A 15,162-nucleotide genomic window follows, 5' to 3' on the forward strand; every position below is an offset into this window, starting at 1 on the left:
TTTTCCGTATGTGTGTTACACTTAGTCAAGGTTTTGTTTTATGACAATCCCCCCTCCCCACAGAGGCTCGGTGTTGCAGCCTGACCCAGTACCTCACAGCTTCCTGCACACAACTAGTCCCCTCTGCCTGCAGCGTGCTCCTCTCCCCTCCGACCCTTGCCATGTGCCAGGATCGGGTGCCTCTCTATGCCATCCCAGCAGCCTCTAGTGCTGGGCTCAGTGCCAGCTTCTCAAGGGCCAGGACCGTTTCCAGTTTACTGCTGTATCCCCAGAGGTTACTTATACAGAATAGGTGCACAGGAGATATATGTTCAATGGATGGAGGGCCTCAAGCCACTGCCTGCTATAAGGAGACAGAGGAGAATAAAGGATAAAGGACTGGACTGCTGCACACCTGAAACTAACAGAACATTGTAAATCAACCACACTCCAATAAAATTTTTTTTTTTTTAAAGGATAAAGGATTGGAGCAAAGGCAACTCTGCTGTTGGCAAATCAGGCCCAGAATCTTTGTCCCTTAATCCGTGGGTGCCAATGCAGGAAGAGATGAAAGCAAACACCGTCTCAAGGGAAGCTTGGCATTCTTACTCGTTATGGGTAAAGTCGACTGTTCAGTGACTGTCTCCCCACTAGAATTCAAGCTCGATGGATGTGGGACAGGAATAGAAATCCTGTTTGTCTGTCTTCTCAGGGCCCAGAACAGTGTCTGGCATATATTACAGCCTCAATAACTATTTGTTGAGTGGCAAAATGAATGGACTGTCAAAGAAGAAAGAACTGTAAAAATCTGGCTAGGCTATGTAAAATATTAAATATAATCATTTCTGTCAAATGCCTTCCATTTACGCCCAGTCAGCCCGCCACACGATAATTATTATGCAGACCACTAAACAGGTTTCAGATTAGCCTGTGTAAATTTTATTTGATGACAGAACTACACTTAATCCACGCAGGCCTGACAGTCACTGTTCATGGCCCTGAAGGCTGGCTGATCCTGGAGACCATGTGTAAGGACAGTGGCTGAGGTTTCAGGCTGCTCTTGGATACAAAGATGAGAAATAATCTCCCCCCAAACCTTACAGGAATAAAAAGAACCATCATGTCACATGTGTGTAAGGCTCAAGGGTTTGCAAAACTCTTTCCATAGTCTTTATCTTATTTAATTCACAGAACAAGCGCTATTACTGACAAGGAAGCTGAGCTCAAGAAAGGTGCCTAGCTCAAGGTCAACACAGCCGTTACGAGGCAAGGCCAGGGCTAGCCAGGTCTCTGACTTCGCTGGGTATTCTTCTGTCACCTACCTATCTGCATATGAGAGCAGATCATGAAGCTTCCAGATTCTTTAACAAAAAACACAAAGAAATTTGAGGTCTTATTTTCAGTTTAATGTTTAGACGAATCTGGTCTTAGAACCTAACTGTGCAGGCTTTATTAACTGAAAATAATTTAATAATTTAGGAATAAAAAAAGAATTTTCTAGAGGTGGAGCACCTAGACCCTCTTCCCACTCGCATCACCCCTGGGGAAGTTCACCTCCACCCACGAGTTATTTCCACCTGCAGGTGTGGCTTCTAAATCAGCATCTCAAGCCCAGAATCGAGCCCAGAGCACCTGCACTGAGACGGCTTCCTCCTGAAATCTCCAGCTGGATTCCCCACAGCACTTCAGACACGCCTCGTCCTAAGGAGGAGGTCTCCTCTCTCCCGCTCCCGCCATCTGCTTCTCCTCCTACATCCTCCTTCTTAGTGGGTGGCACCACGATCCACTAGTCACCCAAGCCAGAAAGCTGAGAGGCACCCTAGAGCTCTCCTCCCCACATCTACTCAGCCAGCAAGTCCCAACAGCCCTGCCTCCATCACCACCGACCCGCCGCAGTCCAGACGTCCGCCAGCGGCAACCGGGACTCTGCAACAGCAGCCGTCTTGGTCTCCCTCCCTCTGGGCTTTCCCTCTCTGTTGGTTCTCTGCTGAGTGGACAAGGGTTCTTACCCAAATGTGAACTTGATAATGACATACCCCCGCCCCAAAGTCTTCCATAGCTCTCCACTGCACTGGGGATCAAGAGCAAATTCTTAACTCCAACAGATAAACCCTTCACGATCTGGCTCCTGCCTTCCTGCCTCTACCACCCACCCCACTGCACCGGACCTTCCACAGAGCTCCCTCAGCACCCACCCTCTGCCTGTGCCCGGACTGCAGTCTCACCCCCTAATGGCCCGGAAACTGTGTCTTCCAGGCTCACCGCATTACCTCCCCTCTGAGGCTTTTTGTGATCCCTTTCCCATCTGGAACATTCGTCATTAGGGCACACACCCTGCTTATGATGATGCTGCCTGTCTCCCCACAGAACTGTCAGCTGTGATGCAGGGGCCGTGGCAAGCACCAACACACTATCCGGCACACAGTAGGTGCTCTACGAATACTGGCTGAATGAAATCAATGAACAGATGGTGTCAGAAAGGCATTTTCTGAGTTTACACCAAGATGAAGTAAATTCCCAGTCTGGGTTGTACATTTTGTATATTCACTGTGGTTAATACAAACAATCTAAGCAGACAGAATGTTCTAGATCCAGGCAAAGGGCCATCACATCAATATATGTTGAAAAGGGGAGGGAGGCATTTACTGCCCTTTGCTTCTGTGCCTGGGGCTCGGACTGACCGTCACAGTTAAGTACATGGGTTTGAGTCCTGCACTGCCATGTAGTAGCTATACACCATGGGCAAGTGAGTTAACTTCTCTAAACCTTGATTTCCTCATTTGTAACATAGGAGTGATAAAAGTACCCTCGCAGAATCATTATGAGGAATGAGGATAAAATGTGTACCCCGTGCTACTCGAAGTAATTAACTGTTCATGACTATTATTCTAACCCTATAAGATAATATTGCATACCCACTTCACAGATGTGGAGGGTGAGGCTCAGGGAGGGTCGGTCATTTATCCAAGGTCATGCAACTAAAGCAGTAGTGCTGAAGTTCAAATTCAAGGGTCTAACCATGTGCAATCACAAATCCCAGGCTCCTTGTTCAGCTAGAGTTGAATATGGAGGCACTGGCAGAATTGAAGTCCAAAGTGGGCATAAAAATATGGCTTCTGATTTCTGAGGGTCTCTGACAGTCCCCACCTAAACAGAGCCGGTCTGCGATCCCGTGCTTTAGGTAATGCAAAAGGCAGAGTCTAAAAACAGAACTTTGCCATGCAACTGAGGACGCTGTTCTTGACATCCTAGGGCAGCCATGACAATCCTAACAAGTGCAGATGAAGGCCCAACGTGGAGGGAGGCCAGGTCGGATCTGCTGTGGTCCTTATGGAGGGAATGTCCGGAGCAGCTCCACCCCTCAGAGCCCATTTCCTCATTGGTAACATGGGAATATCGATGCCTATCTCACAAAGTGATGAGCACCAGGAGAGCAGGGAACACATTAGAATTTTCCCCCTGCATCACCAGTGCCTAGCACAGGCTGGCCCATAGTACGTACTCAAAAAATATCTGTTGAAATAATGAAAGAATCCAATCAGGTAGTGTATGTGGAAAAGGCTCTGTGGGCATGAACTATTTCCTTGTGGGTTACTTTCAGAGTCCTTGTCCATAAGGAATGTACAGTCCAGGTGCAATTCCCCCACCGAACAAGCTCAGCTCTACTGCTCTGAACCTCTAGCTTTCACCTGCACAGGCAGCATCTCACCGCACGCTGATCGCACGCTGCCCCGTGAGCGCTTGAAAGACATGCTGCGGAATCAGACTGGGGGTCGAGGCTTCTCAGGTGTCATCTCCGCTTTATCATTTACCTGCCTGGGATGTTTCTGGACCCAAACACCAGAAATCAGAGGTCCCCACTTTCTCCAGAGGGGGAACCTAATTTCCATTTTTTCAGGATCTCAAGACTCCTCAGCTTCCTCAAGCTAGAAGATCTGCTCACGTCTCTTTCAGACCTCAATGTCTCTGACTCTCTCTCTGTTGCTTGTATTTTGAATGAAGCCCCACGAGGACAGGGCCTTCTCCCTCTTATTCACTGCTACACCCCCAGCACCTAGAACAGTGCCCGGTGCAATGCAGCTACGAACAAACATCGACAAATGCGTGAACGAATGAATGAATGGCTATTTAACTTTGTACGTATTTATGCCCTCTCTCTATTCCAGACCATACGCTCCTGGAAGGCAGGGGAGCATCTCACTCAGGCATGTATCTTCCTGACACATTTGCTATGATGCTTATCCCGAGGAGAAGCTCCACAAATGTGTGCTGACTCCCGACCAGCACTGGTTAACAGGCACAGACAGGCACCTCCAGCAACAGGCCCTGTGTTCCGCGGTGAACCGTGTCTGGACTCCCCAGCCCAGTTGTGCTAGATGGCCTCTCCCCTCCTGACTTGTCAAAAGTCCCTCCGCTGGTCTCCCTCGCCCCCATACGGCTATTACACCATTAATCGTGATTTTCCAGGGTGGGTCCGAGAGGAGGCTGACAGCCACCAGACAGTGCTTGGTGGCGAGAGGGCAGAGGAAATCAGAGGGGCAGCCAGATTAATAACAGGTTTTCTCTCAGCTCTAGGCAACAAGATCTTGATTACTCCTCAGGACGCTCCAGGCTCCTCGAGACAAATGGACGTGGGCTTCTCTGCCCTTCTGACTACTCTGACAGAGAGAAACTTCCAACAGCAGCCAGCAGCTTGAATGGCACATGCAGGCAGTGGGGTGGCCAGGGCAGAGGAGCAGCACCCCAGGCCCTGTGGCTTCCTTGGGGAGAGTCATCCTCCGTGACCTGGTACAGCTGGGCAGTATGAGTAAGCATCCTGTCTCCCTGGCAACAAGCATGCGATGCCCAGACTCAGATCCTGTCCTGGGAGTCGGGGGCCTAGGTGTTCACTAGCTCTGAGCTGCTCTGAGCCTCTCTGAGCCTCAGTTTCTCATTCTGTAAAATGAGGGAATCAGACCAATGATCTCCAAGGTTCTTTTAAGCTCTGAGATTCTGCATTTCTAGGAATTGTACTTTATGATAGCAGATAACATTTACTAAATATTTACTTTCTATGTGCAAAGTACTATTTTATAGGCATTGCTCCCCAGAAGGCTGCGAGGCAGACCCTCATTCACCTCCTCAACCCCGGCAGACAAGGAACCCAAAGGTGGAGAGGTCGAGTGGGACTTGCCAAGGTCACATCGACAAATGTGACCTTGAAGCGCAGGGGCTGGTCCTGCCCAGGCCTGACTTTTTTTTTTTTTTTTTTTTTTGCGGTACGCGGGCCTCTCACTGCTGTGGCCTCTCCAGTTGTGGAGCACAGACTCCGGACGCGCAGGCTCAACGGCCATGGCTCACGGGCCCAGCCGCTCCGCGGCACGTGGGATCTTCCCGGACCGGGGCACGAACCCGTGTCCCCTGCATCGGCAGGCGGACTCTCAACCCCTGCGCCACCAGGGAAGCCCCAGGCCTGACTTTAGGGGTGGACATTCAGGGAGCAGGGCCACTGCACGTACCTGCTAGCACTCAGGACACGCGACTAGGGAAGCTGTTCCCAATTCTCTGGCACTAATGAGTGAGCCATGGGGGATCCCCAGTCTGGCTTCCTCTCCAAACCACCTCCCGTGTATATTTCCAACCAAAGCCCTCAATCCACCTCTAAACAATGTTCCCCTTCCAGGGGCCAGAGCAGACGTCTCTGGTCTCCAATTTCGGCTGTCACTATGCATCCTTAAGCTGGTTACTTAACCTCTGAGAGCTTCACTTCCACAACTATAACCCATGGGTGATGAGGCTTCCCTTGAAAAGCTGTTGCAAGAGATCTCAGGTGTAATGCAATCAGTGAATGCAACTTCCTGTCACTCTCTCAGCCCATCCTAGGCACCCTAGACCGCATCCACATCTTCTCCGAATGAGACCACCTGCCACGCCTCTTGCTAATACTAATCCACAGCCCTCTCACCTCCAAAATGCTGCTCCAAGTCAGCCCCATCCAGAAGCTTTCCCCGAAGAGTCAGCCCTCCTTCCTCACTTAGACTCAGCCTGGCACAGGAGCAAAGGCAGGGGCCGGACATGGAGAGCCGTGTGACCTTGGGCCCATCTCTTAACCTCTTGGGGCTTCCATTTCTTCTTCTGTGAAATGGGGAAATTACACCCCCACCATCTACCTTACAGGGCTGCTAAGAGGCTCAAAGGAGACAATGGCTGGAGAATTACTTTGCAGGAGTGCTTTCTAAGAAAAATGGTGTTTGTTGTTCCTTTACGCCAGACTGGCCAAAACATATAAATAGACTTAATACTGCTACATGATTTACACTTCATTCATTCAACAAATATTTCTGTTGTGGCAGGCAGTGTCCAGGCCCTAGGATACAGTCCCTGCCCTGGTGGATCTTAGAGTCTAGGGAGGAGATATTAATCCGTATCCAGGGAGCTAGATGCCATAATGACAAATGATAGAGGAAAAGTACAGGCTGCTATAGTGTGTGTGGCAGGGTCCTCATGTGGCCGGAGGGGAGGGCTCTGCTGAGGAAGAAATGTTTGACTTGAGTCAGCCAGGTCCTTTGAAGCGGGCAGGGGGGAGCAGGGGAGAGCAGAGCCAGACAGAGGAAATAACACAGCACAGGAGACGAGAGGCTCTGGTGGGATGCAGCGCCATTAGCGTCGGAAATGGGAGGAAGCCCACGAGGATGGAAAGCCGAGTGCAGCTTCTCTACCTGTCTGTTGCGCTTACGTAAGTCTCTCTCATTAGGCGTCCCCAATCTCTTTCTGTCCCCAAGTCCAGGATAAGGCTCTGCATCTAAAGCCAATTACCATCCTGAACCTCGTGCTGGACCCAGCATCCTTCACGGAAAAGGTGAGGAGGCCAGAGCATCCAAATCTCCTCTCTGCCACAAAGGAGGTGGTTAGAGGTGAGAAGATAGAGAATTAATCACCAGTCGAGGTGAGCCAGGAGAGGTGGGAAGAGGACCACTGGGTCGGACGTGGAGGGCAAGACTGGCTCTGGACGATGAAAAATGTCCCTGGCATTTACCTGAGGCCACCAGGCTGGGCCCTGGGGAGCCAAACTCCTATCAAAGACCATGTGAGCCAAGGCTTCGAAAGAAAATAGCTCAGTGCTGGAGCCATTTGTAACACATTTAGAGCAGAGGGACTTTGCAGGAGCATCCACAGAGGAAGAGAGTGAGTGGGGAGAAAGATGCAGAGAGAAACTGCTTTTAAGGACAGCATTCTTATTACCTCCATATAAATACAGCCCTCCCTCCCCTGATCGGGATCTGTCTGCGTGTTTCGGAGGAAAGGGGCTGCCCTGCAGAAGCCTTGGAGTGAGGCTATGTACACTGCAACCTTCCATAAAGAGATGTGGGAAGAGCTGGGTTATGCAGCCTGGAGAAGACAAGGATGGGGGTGGGAGATGTATCTGCATTTAGCCATCTATAGCCAGAGATGGGTAATTGTAGACTCACAGATGATGGGATGCAGATAATCTCCAGCCTCACTGAGGTCAGAGCCAGAGGAAAGTGCTCTGTTATTGATAAGGAAGCAAGTCCTGGCCTGAGAGCATCTGGGTCACAGCCATGAGCTCCCTTCCCTTGGCCTGGATCCATCTCACCCACACGGTCACCTCATGTACACACTGACCTTTTCGGTGTCTCAGACATCATTGGCAGAAAGTAAGGCCCTGTCTTTTTTTTTTTTTTTTACTTGATTTTGGTTGCACCGGGTCTTACGCATGCTGCAACTAAGAGTCTGCATGCCGCAACTAAGAGGCCCTGTCTTTTTAAAGTCCCAGCCAGAGCAGGTGAGAAGGCAGCTATCCCAAGGTTCACGCATTCCTCAAGGAGGCCCAGGACTGACCCCTCTCCCCCAGCACTCCCAGGGGTGGGAGAAGGGCGGGGGTCAAGAAGATAGGAAAGCTAGATATTGCACAATAAAGATCCATAGCAAAATAAGTGGTGTCCCTTGTAGATTGCAAAGTGATAGACTTATTCCACTGGTGTCACCCAAGCGCAACACAACCTCTGGGAACTGCCTAAGAGCCCACACAGAGTCCCCTTCAGGCCTTGCCTGCACCCAGCTCCATCAGCACTGATAGGCATCCGCCTGCGAAACGCCTGGCACCAGGCTCTGCGTGGAGCGGAGGGCAGAAACTGCGGCTGGCCAGCTGCCCCCTGCAGAGAAGGTTCTAGAACTGCAGTTGGGGTAGGAGGCAGACTTGCTTTTTATTCTAAAGTGTTTTCTACCATTTGCATTTTAAGCTAAGAGGTTGGATGGCTTTTTCAATTAAGAAATCTAGTTAATAATTTTAAAAACAATATAGAATCCCAGCTTTCTCAATGACTGGCTCCAAGACCTGGACCTGTTACTTAACCCCTGAGCCTGGGCCCCCTCCTCTATAGAGGGAGGCTAATCACACCTCAGGTTCAAGTGCTCAGTGACTGCTGGGCCTGCTCAGGTCCCTGACAGCCTCTCTGGACCACCCGTCACTGGTCCAGGTGCTCTGGCTGCCAGGAGAGCAAGAGCTGAGCCATTGCTCAGAAGTGATTGTGGAGAGTGTTCCCGAGGCACAGTCCCCTCCCAGCTACAGTCTAACCCCAGCACCTCCTCTCCCGCTGCCTCCACGGCTACTGCCCCCAAGTCTACCTGCAGTTTCCATGCTTACCCACCCCGCCCCCCGACACATTCAAACACATTCACAGCTCTGGTTCTTAGCAGGATCCCAGGGCCTGGGTGAGAGGAGGGTCCTCCCTTGGAAGGAGAGATGGGGAGGAGGATGGGGGGGCCCTCTATGTTAGGCCAATCTCTGAGCGGGGCAGGGATACAGAGAGCACCCTCTCCAGGAGCCACCCTGGGCTTCTGCATTAGTCACAGGCCACAGAAGCTCTCACCCAGCCTGTCAAAGCCCCACCACCTTTCCTCTGTCGTGGCCTGGGGATGTCACAGAAACCAGAGGCAGAGCCAGCAGAGTCTTTGGGTTGAAGTCCGGAGGCTGAAGGCTTTTCACCTCCCTTTGCACATTCTCAGGGTGACTTTCAGGAAATCCTTGACTTCCTTAGCTTAGCAAAGGGGCTGTCCCTACACTCAACACTTCCCCCACCACAGGGCCCTTGGTGAAGGGGCACGTAAGCACGAAAGCCCAGCTCCAGCTGCCAGAAGGAGACAGACAAGCTGTGAGTACCACTTGGGTAGGGCACACTTCCCAGATCCTGGCAACCCTGCTGCACTGCACCAGCATCTCTGCACACCCTGGGCCCACCCGGCTCTGTGCTGGGTACTAATGGGCTGTGCAAATTCTCAGATATGCTGACTGCCCTCGAGGAACTTACTGGAAAAGTCAGATGTCCTTGTGGGAAAAGTAAGTTAAGCAGCACACCTGTAAACTCATGATGCAAGAAAGCAATGGAGCAGCTGTTCCGTGGCCAGACAGCCTTTGTCACCAAATGGGAAGAAGTGCTGGGAAGACAGAAATAGAAAGGCCTCCCGCGGCCCAGAAGGTTGTAGTAAGATTCTCGGAAGATGCTGGACACACGCTGAGCCCTGAGGCACGTGCTGCGCAGGAAGGGAGACCTTCCAGGCAGTCACTGCGGAAGGCAAGAGGTGTCCAACGGACAGTGACCAGACCAACTTGGCAGGAGCACATGTTGTCCGAGGGGCCCAGGGAGAGATAAGTGTTGGGGTCAGATTCTAGAAGGCTTTGAATGCCAAGGTTAAGGAGCTTGGACTTTATCCTCCAGGCAATAAAGTGCCACTGAAAGTTTCTGGGCAAAGGAGGGCCAGGACCAGAGCTGTGCCTAAGGAAATTGATGTGACCAGGGTGTGCCAGGTGGCCTGAGGAGCAGAGAGGCAAGTTAATGGGTACTTAGCTGCGTGTGAGGGGATGTGAATGCAGGGAAGCCAACCCTGAAGGGAGTGGACCCCACACGGCCTGAACATTAGGGCCCTAGATTTTCCCACAAACGGGAAAAGAAAGTCTCTGAGCAGCCAAGCGTTGGATCTGCAAGGAAAGCAGAGTCCCAGGCAGCTCCAGAAGCAGCCTCAGTAGGACATGGGGCACCACACATAGCACCAAGCTTGGATGGGGCCCAGCCCATATGCTGGGCTCTAACGGGAGTGATTCTAGAAAAGTCTGGACTTGGAGTCAGAAGGCCGGTGTCCCAATCTGGGCTTACCACCTATTCTTTGCACGACCACGGTCAGGTCCTAAAATCTCTCTGGGCTTCGGTTTCCCAGAAAATTGAAAACGTGCTACTTGCTCTGTCTTTTCCACGGGGTTGTTCAAAGATCAAAGGGGATGTTATATGTGACCCTTGTTTCACAAGATTTTGCCAACTGTCCATCATGTTTCAATAAGCAGAAAGTAAGGAAAGTGTTTTTCCTAAATCAGACATCTGCGGTTGTTTAACTCTTCCTTCCTCCACCCTCACCCCCAACATTTCATTCCCTGTCTTTTGTTCTAGAATATATGTCTGACTCCCCATCTCTCAGATTTACTGAATGGATAAATGATTTACCTTTGTTTTCTGTAAAACAGCTAGGACGATGTTTTCCACCTAGTTGGAGCTCAATAAATGTATGATTGATTAATTAATAAAAGTGAACCTAAGGAGGGTGTTTTAATCCTACTCATCATCCCCCCACTCAGTGACTCACCTTAATATCTTAAAAAAAAATAATTAGGATGTCAAGTTGGGGATCTCTCCCCTGCCCCCACCTCCATTCACAAAACTTAAGTCATTCATCCCAGAGGAGGGCAGGGTAAGGCAGTGGTTAGCAGCACAGGCTTTGTGCCTGCGTTAGACCGAGATCCCTCAGTCTGGGCTCTGCTACTTACTTAGCTATGACCTTGGGCAAGTGATTAACCTCTCCAAACCTCAGTTTCCCCAACCACAAAATGGAGAAAATGTTAGATATTCCTAAGGTTGCTTTCAAAGATTAGCTGCAATCTTAGCAGTACGCCTGCAAATAGCAAGTGCTCAGTGACGGTTCTGTTACTGAGATTATTGAGAACTCTTATTATGATGATTGCTATTATTGTCCACAACCAAATCCCCATGATGCAGGGGGACTGGTATTTGGGTACAGGTTTCCCATTAGTGTGGATGATTGTGAGTACTCTGTGACTGCCAACAGATTAAGCCTCTTATCGCTTTCAACTGGAGAAAGCAGATCAGGACAGCTTTGAAATGCCTCACCCCCCAAGCCAACCTAACATCCTGCTATCAACTGGCATCTGGGGCTGGGGGCACTGAGCTGATCAGTCGCCCTTATGGTGCTAACCCAGTGTTAATGGTGCAAGTGAATTACAAACAAGGCCCACCTGCCATGCTCAGCAACGAAACACGGCGGGAGGGTAATTGCCCGGAACTTGAGCACAGGGGGACACAGCAGGCGTGGAACACGTTAAAATGTGGAAGAGCAACATCCTAACACTCCTCCTCCGCTCAGACCCAAGGAGAAGCCAGCAGGCCAGGGGCAAGGAACGCAGGCGCCAGATGGGGATGGCTCCAGAAGAAGAGCTCTTCCAGACGACTACAGCTGGCCGCCCAGCCCAGCTGAGAGGAAGGGGAGAGTATCCGGGGCAGCTCCACGCAGCCTGGTGTGCCCACAGGAGCTTGGAGGCCAAGGAGGTCCAGCATCGCTCCGGGCCGTGGCTGGGCGTCCCGCCCCACAGGAAGGCAGCCTCTTTGTTGTAAACCTCCCCACCCAGGAGTGATTGGGGTAGATAATGGCCTCACCCAGGCTGGTGGCATGAAGACCAGTCACTTGTTCTTTCATTTGTTCATCTCCATGCTGAGTATGCATTCACTAGTCATCAGCTGCAAGCGGAAAGAAAGCTACTATGACACAAGACGTTCTTTCAAGGGGAAACAGGCACAGACATCAGTCGCCAGGCACAGGCTGGGAAGTGCAGTCACAGAGTCAAGGTATAAGGCAGGGCTGGCATGAGGCAGAGGGCGCTCAGTGCTGCCCAGGCATGGTCGGAAAGAGACCCTTACACTGGTCTTGAAGGATGGAGATATACACCCTACGTGCATATACTATATACCATACCATATACCATATACTATATACCATACGTGCATATACATACACATACACACATATCCTCAGGTTTTAGGCATCTAAATGGGAAACATGCGGCCCAGGGCTCACACAGCTCCACTAAGTTCTCAACACGCTCTGAGACCAAAAGGAAAAGGACAAACTCAGGTACACAGCAGACGGCAGTCCTTGTCTTTGACCATCTGCACTGGCTACTGCAGGCAAGAAAAAGGCTAACCCCTTCACCTTCTCCCTCACAACTGGGGACGTTTGCCAATGACCTGGGAAGTGACTTTATAGTCGGATTCTCCACCTGGCCTGCTTGAAAGAACAGCTTTCTTCCTCCTCCTCCTCCTCCCCGCCTCACGAAAGATCAGACCGTGGAAAGGTGCAGTGACACTTCGGGAAGCCATCAGAGTAGCAGGCAAGTGCATTACCTCCGGAAGGCTGGGTTCCAATCCCATCTCCTTCATTTACTAGCCATGATCGAGACACTGACCTCTGAGCCTCAGGTGCCTCATCTATAAAATCCTGATAATAACTGTACCTATCTCACAGGGCTGTTGGCAGTTTTAAGTGAGAAACGCATGTAAAGTGCTTAGCACAGTGCCCGGTACATAGTTAAGCCCTCAATAAATATATTCTAAATATTCTTCATGATGGCACCCCATCCCTGCTACCTGGAAGCAAACAGCTCTGCTGAGTTCGACCCACACATTTCCTCCAGCAGAGAGCATTTCATCAGCACTATTTCATTCATTCAACAAGGATCGACTGAGCACCTCGTGTGTGGGAGGCATGAGGTCTTGTGTAAAAATACAGGGCCCTTGTCCTTGAAGCATCTATGAAGGATAAGAAACCCACCTGTGGGGGCTTCCCTGGTGGTGCAGTGGTTGAGAGTCCGCCTGCTGATGCAGGGGACATGGGTTCGTGTCCCAGTCCGGGAGGATCCCACATGCCGTGGAGCGGCTGGGCCCGTGAGCCACAGCCGCTGAGCCTGCGCGTCCGGAGCCTGTGCTCCGCAACGGGAGAGGCCACAACAGTGAGAGGCCCGTGTACCGCAAAAAAAAAAAAAAGAAAAAGAAACCCACCTGTGTCCTGCCGAACTGTATACACATGCAGTCGTACCCATGTATATTCACACACGTCTGTGCACACACACAACCCCTGCCCCTGGAAACCCATCATCTATTGATACGTTTAAAGCACTATTATCCCCATTGTAGGACGTGATGGTTAGTAAAGTCTAGGCAGCAGACAGCACAGGAATAACTATCCTCTGTGTTCTGGAAGTGGAAACTGAGGCTCAGAGAAGATAAATGCCTTGTCCAAAGACCAGGGGAAGGGCATGCCGGGAGCCAGCGTTACTGGGCTTGCACACGCCATGCGTGTGTGGTGAGCCGGCCCCTCCATGTGGTTACTTCATCAAGTCCCACAACAACCCCATGAGGCCTGGGTCTGGGCCCACCTGCAAAGATGAAGAAGCAGAAACACAGCAAAGTAATTTGCCAAGGATCACAAAGCCAACATGCGATGGGCCAAGAGGCAAACAGTGTTGTCTGCCACAGGCCCAGCAGCCTGTGCTCCGATCGCCAGCAAACACGTGGCGGGCCTGCGTGCACCAGGCATGGCGCCCTGCCAGGCAACGCCGTGTCCTCTCGGTGCCCTGCGCACCCCCTGCATGGTCCCACTTGGGGACCTAGAACATTCTTCCCCCAGAAAAGTTGACACACGCCCTCTCCTTCTTCACGTCTTGACTGAAATCTCAGAGTCCCAGGAGGCTTTATCCTCCCTGCTCTACTTTCCCTTTCTTTACGCAGCACCCACTGCCTCCTAACGTATATAATTTACTTATCCAGGACGTTTCTTATTTGTATGGGTTACTCCTACACATGCTTGCAAAAATGTAAGCTCCCGAGAGCAGGGATTTTGTCTACTTTGTATTTATGTATGTATATATGTATGTATGCATTGGCTGCATTGGGTCTTCATTGCTGCCCACGGGCTTTCTCTAGTTGCGGAGAGCAGAGGCTACTCTTTGTTGCGGTGCGCAAGCTTCTCAGAGCACAGGCTGAGTAGTTGTGGCACACGGACTTAGTTGCTCCGTGGCATGTGGGATCTTTCCGGACCAGGGATCGAACCCGTGTCCCCTGCATTGGCAGGCGGATTCTTCACCACTGCGCCACCAGGGAAGCCGCGTCTACTTTGTTCTTTAATGTGTCCAAGCACCTAGAACAATGCCTGCCATGTAGTATGTGCTCGACAGATGTGCTGAATGACCATGAGAAACACGTGAACAGTAAGTGGGTACTGAGATTAAACACTCACAGTGCTGACTAAGGCTGTGGCCACCAGGAGTCTCCCAGGGCTGCTGGGGGGAGGGTGGCCTCAGGAACATGTAGATTCGACACCTTCCTATTGATCGGAGACAGAGGCAGCATCAGAAGCATCCTACTTACGGGGTTCTCACAGCAAACAGGATGAGGTGAGAAGGACATCAGAGAATTTCAAGGCATTCTTGTCCTGGATTCAAGGAGAACCCAAGGCCGCCACTGGCTGCGCCTGAGCCCAGCTGAAGGCAGGGAGCCAAGCTCCGCTTATCAGCACATCCTGAAGGAGGGGTGGGAAGGGTGGGTGCTCACAGCCTGGAAAGTTGAGGGAGACTAAGAAAGCAAAGCCATGATGCAGAAGACGCATCCAGAATCTCGGAGCCACAAGGGACCTGGGAGATCACCTAGCGCAGGCTCCTCAACTCACAGACACCAAAATGAGGCTCAAAGACGGAAAGTGACTTCCTCGAGGTCAAGAATTTGTGCCAGAGCAGGTTCTAAAACCCGAGTCTCCTGGCTGCTGGAGCAACGCCCTTTTCATGGTAGGTAGCACTTCCTCATTAAAATGTTTTTGTTTGTTTTGTTTTGTTTAAGTGTCTTCCACAAATCAGCTCTCTCCTTGGTAGTAGGGACACAAGACACTGTGCAAAGCAGATAAACACACAGGTAGCCATCAAACTCAAACACCAAGTGCATGGTGTTATCATGGAGGAAGTGTTGCCTGGTTGCCACGGGAACGTTGGGAAGGGGTTCCCAAGCCAGGCTTGGGGAGGGGGTCAGAGAGGACTCCTCAGAAGAAAGGACATCTAAGTGAGGACCTGAACAATCA

Source organism: Mesoplodon bidens, assembly GCF_964165515.1.
Source record: "Mesoplodon bidens genome assembly, chromosome: 7".
In the NCBI taxonomy this organism is placed as follows: domain Eukaryota; kingdom Metazoa; phylum Chordata; class Mammalia; order Artiodactyla; family Ziphiidae; genus Mesoplodon; species Mesoplodon bidens.